Below are 4932 nucleotides of genomic sequence, written 5' to 3' on the forward strand. Positions count from 1 at the left end.
TTAGGTTGGTAACATCTTTCAGGTAAGCAGGGACTGTTCACAAAGACCAGGTTAGCACATAATATACTTGTAAGACTGCCATTCCCCACAAGCTGCTGAGCTGCGCAGCCATGCTGACACAGAAACCTGCTGCACAGGTGAAAGACGGCATGGCTGCAATTCTCCAGATTTTGTTTCATCTGAAATATTGTATACAGAGAGAGAGAGAAGACATGGTAGAGATTTTGCTTATTCACAACACCCTGAAGTGCTTTGACAGCTTTGGGACTCTTTAGTAACAGAGCCATGTATACATTCATTTGTTCTCCCTACTGTTGTTGTTGTTGTTGTTGTTTCTAACCAGCCTCCAACATTTTATTCTACTTTCCCTTATGGTTCGTTGTGTGTCTTTTTCTTTGGGGGTAAGCAATCCTCCAGGGACATACAGCTGAAAAAAAAACTTCCTTGTCTTACCTCTGACACCCTCTCCTGACCCACAGTGAAATCTGTTTCCTTTACAAAAACACAATATTAAAGGGAAAAAGGTAACTTGTGGATATTTTCAATGTAAATTTTCATTTCCTTCAGTGCAATGATGTGCAATTCTCAAGAATATTATATTTCTTGGCTGATCAGTATTCTCTCTCAATAAAACCCCAGGACACAGCGGCTGGGCACAGAAGCTAAATGTCATGATTTCTGTGCCCTGCTACTTGGCAGAGAATTCTGGCTGAATGCTTTTTATGTAATTGTTTTCTCTACCTTCATCTTTTATTGTGCATTTCCAACAAAGTTAGGCAGTAATAACTACTACATTTACACACCACAGTTAATGATTGTAATAGTGTAAGGTAAGAGGATAAATGCTCACTAACACAAAAAAGTACAGTGTAAATTCCCATTGAAGAGAAAAAATGATTTCAGCAGTTAATGAAAACATGGATACATTTGACAGAATTACATAGGGAAGAAAATGACTTGCACGACTCCTGGGGACAAAATTAAATGGTTGTGTGTGTGTTTAATCCTTTCAAGACTTAGCCTAATAGTTACAGACTGCCTCCTTCCTTGCCTCCTGCCCAAGTCTGAGGAGGCACCCTCCAGTTCTAGCCTACCTTCCTATAGCTAATTTGAGTCTCTCTTCCCAAGATGCACCGCCATGTCTGCAGGAAAGATGGTTAATAATGCCTTCCTAGGAAATTCTAGATTCTGTACCCCGGGGCTAATTGTTGACAGAATAATGGATAATCACAAGAGTAGCCATTTGGATGAAGAGGAAGGAAGGCTTATAGTTAAGGATAGAACACAGAAAGCAGAACATCAGAAAATACTTCATATTTCATTACTAACACTTCATTTTTTGTCATATTAACTTGCTGGCACAGACTAAGTAAGCATTAATATATGTACTGTATATGCTAAACATATATGCATATATATGCCCATATGTATTACACATGCTAATGTTTATTTATACCCCCATATATATTTGGCTTTCTGTGATCACTTGTTTATTAATCTAGTCATTGACAAAATCTTTCCCAGAAATAGGTAGAGTATATTCCCTCAAAGAAAAGGCTATTATCATATATACAGAACTAATCTATGCAACCTTGGATGAGTTGAATAATCTTAGTTAAATGCATTAGGAAGTAATTTAGTAAGATTAGTAGACAAGGAGCACACCTAGGCCCTGAGGCTTTCTGATGAAAAATGCCACTAAATAAAGAACCACCTTGAGACAATTAATGTATGAAGGAAGTTAATTTTACAGCTTTCACAATTTGAGATGAGTCACTTAATCACCCTTGCCCTGAGCATCTGTAAAGAACAGGGCTGTGTACAGTAGCTATAAATTGAATTATTTTATTTGGGTTGCACCTTAAATTTGTGATTATAAAATAGAGTAGAAAATAAGAATATATATAGTTCACCTCAGAATTTCTGGCAACATGTATTTCATTCACTTAGATTTTCATAGATCCATAGTACAAGTACATGGGATTATAAGTCTACAGAATCTGACTGTTTACCAAGTAAGGAAGGAGGAAAGAAAGGGTAAGTATTAAGGAATGATGTCACTTGGAAACAGGTTCCAAAACAGAGCTTATACAGCAGAAAGTTTATTCAAGGGAAAGGGATGATTGTGCATAAGAAAGTTAAGAGGATCCAAAAGAAGATCTGGACAGAAAAAGCCTTCAGACCACAGTGAAGCTCTGATCCTACAGAATGAAAGCCAGAGATACAGAAAGACAGTTGGGAGTATTGGTAAGCTCAGCCCAAACCAGAGGTACAGAAAGACAGTAGGGAATATCAGAAAAGCTTAGCCAACGTCCAGACATTGCAGGCAGAAGACTGCTAATTGGACAGGCCTTGAAAACATGGGCAAGTCCTAGTGTTCCACCATTCTCAAGTACTGTGTCACTTAAGTCCTCTCAGAAAGAAGACAGCCTTGACTCGAGAGCTACGAAGAAGGACCCTTACTAGGTCAGGTAACCATCCTCCTTAAAACTGAATGGCAAGTGCTTCTTGGCTGGTACTGCAGTTTCCTTCCTGCTAGATACCTCCATTCATGTAGCATAGTCTACAAAAACAGCTATGAATTCTCAGCTATAAATGGCTCTCTTTATCAATCTCCCACCATCCAAGGCTCAGAGAATTTCATAGAATATGGATAGGAAAAAATGTAAGAGCTGGTAGACTGGAAAGAAAGCTCCGTTCTGGTTTCTGGATATGGCATGGGTGTTACATGCAACAGCTCACATCAGCTAAGGTTACCTGTACAAGATCTGCACAAAATAAGCTAGTCAAAAGTTCAGCATGGGTGAGAGAGGAACCCCCAAGTTCCCACGCCTATTATAGGAGTTAATTGTTGGTGACTTCTCCTTTGGGGAAGTGATTGAAAGCAGGTTGCCCCGGGTGTGCAAGTACACAGCACTAATTATACTCAGCTGGTGGTACTAATACCAATAGAGAAAGATCACAGGAGGTAGGGAGAGGGAATAGAGTGGAGACACTAGGGAAACTTGGGGGGGGGGAGATAGATACGATGGATATATAATGTATAAATACATGGAACTTAAAAAGAATAAAGACAGTACTTAAAAATGAATGCAAAGTCATAAGGTAAACAAAGTAACAATGTTCCAGAAGATGGGAGGGCACAGTTAACAAAGGACTAGGTTAGGGGCACAAGAGTGGAATCAAGAAAGCTCAAACAAGGCTTGTGGAAAGTTCTCACTAGCAAGTAAAGGAAATGGTTACTAATGTTCTGTTCAAGAAAGCAAGCAAGCAAGCAGATGAGAAGCTTGGGAACTTCTAACACCAATGGGTTGTGAATGAAGTCATTGGCTGTTGTGATTTACAAACATGTATAGAGCCAAACCCATAAGAGTAGAAACCAGGTAGGGTAGAAGCAAGGGAAGCAGAAAGAGCACAGGAAAGTCCTGTGAGGGACTTAGTCCAGTCCACTGCTCCGAGTAGCGCATCTACCTACACACTGCTGCTGCACAATCCTTTCCAAAGCATGGCTGACCAAAGTAAATGGATATATTAAAAGGAAAGGAAAGGAATAAATAATGTTTTGCTCCACCCAGAAGAAGAAAGGTAATGTATTTGACATGTCAGCACCATTTATGTCAATGGAAGACAGACACTAAATGATTAAAAACTTAAAGAGTACATTAGTAGAATTAGTTTTAACAATATATTTTAATCAATTCAGTATATGGAAAACACGGCATGTCATCAATATAAATAAATAATGAGTTTCTTAAATGTTCTAAGTCTTCAAATTGTGATTTATATCTTATTACCAAATAACTCAATTTGAACATTAAATTTTCATTCTAAATACTTAATCTCCATTTTTGATTCCTAAAATGTACACTAGCAAAAGGGGATTCACATACTTAAATTGTTCTCGATATAAAGGGTTGGGTTTTTTTTGTTGTTTTTAATTTATTTTGCTTATTTTACATATAGATCCCAGTTCCCTCTTCCTCCCACTCTCCCAGTCTCACATGCCCCTGACCCCCCCTACTCCACTGGGAGGGTGATGCCTTCCAGGAGGGGTAACAAAATCTGTCAAGTCATTTGGAGTAAGGGCTAGGCCCTCCCTCCTTCCTCTAGGTTAAAGGAGGATCCCTCCATGGGGAATGTGCTTCCAAAGTCCTTTTGTCTACCAGGGATACATCCTGGTTCCACTGTAAGAGGTCCCTTAGATTTCCCAGGCCTTTCTGAACATAATTCCAGGAGCACAGACACTGAGATCAACAATTAATAAATGGGACTTCCTCAAACCGAGAAGCTTCTGTAAGGCAGAGGACACAGTTGACAAGACCAAATGACAGCCAACAGATTGGGAACAGATCTTCACCAATCCTACATCTGACAGAAGGCTGATCTCCAAAATATACAAAGAACTCAAGAAACTAGTCAACAAAACACCAAATAACCCCATTAAAAAATGGGGTACAGAACTGACGAGAGAATTCTCAATAGAGGAAATCAAAAAGGCTAAAAGACACTTAAGAAAGTATTCAGCATCCTTAGCTATCAGGGAAATGCAAATCAAAAACAACTTTGAGATACCATCTTACTCTTGCCAGAATGGCTAAAATTAGAAAGACCAATGATAACTTATGCTGGAGAGGATGTGGAGAAAGGGAACACTCCTCCACTGCTGGTGGGAGTGCAAATTCATACAGTCATTTTGGAGATCAGTATGGCGGTTCCTCAGGAAAATGGGAATCAGTCTACCATAGGACCCAGCAATCCCACTCTTAGGCATATACCCAAATGATCCACATCCATGCAACAAAGATAAAAGGTTTTTAAAGAGATTAAATATTTCTTAAAAATCTCTTTAGCTTTCACCTCTGTGCTGACAACACTAATTCTTCCTTTGTGTCTCTCTGTCTGTCTGTCTGCTGTCTCTGTGGAGGTCTTAGT

This window comes from Phodopus roborovskii, unplaced genomic scaffold, assembly GCF_943737965.1.
Source record: "Phodopus roborovskii unplaced genomic scaffold, PHOROB, whole genome shotgun sequence".
Lineage (NCBI taxonomy): Eukaryota > Metazoa > Chordata > Mammalia > Rodentia > Cricetidae > Phodopus > Phodopus roborovskii.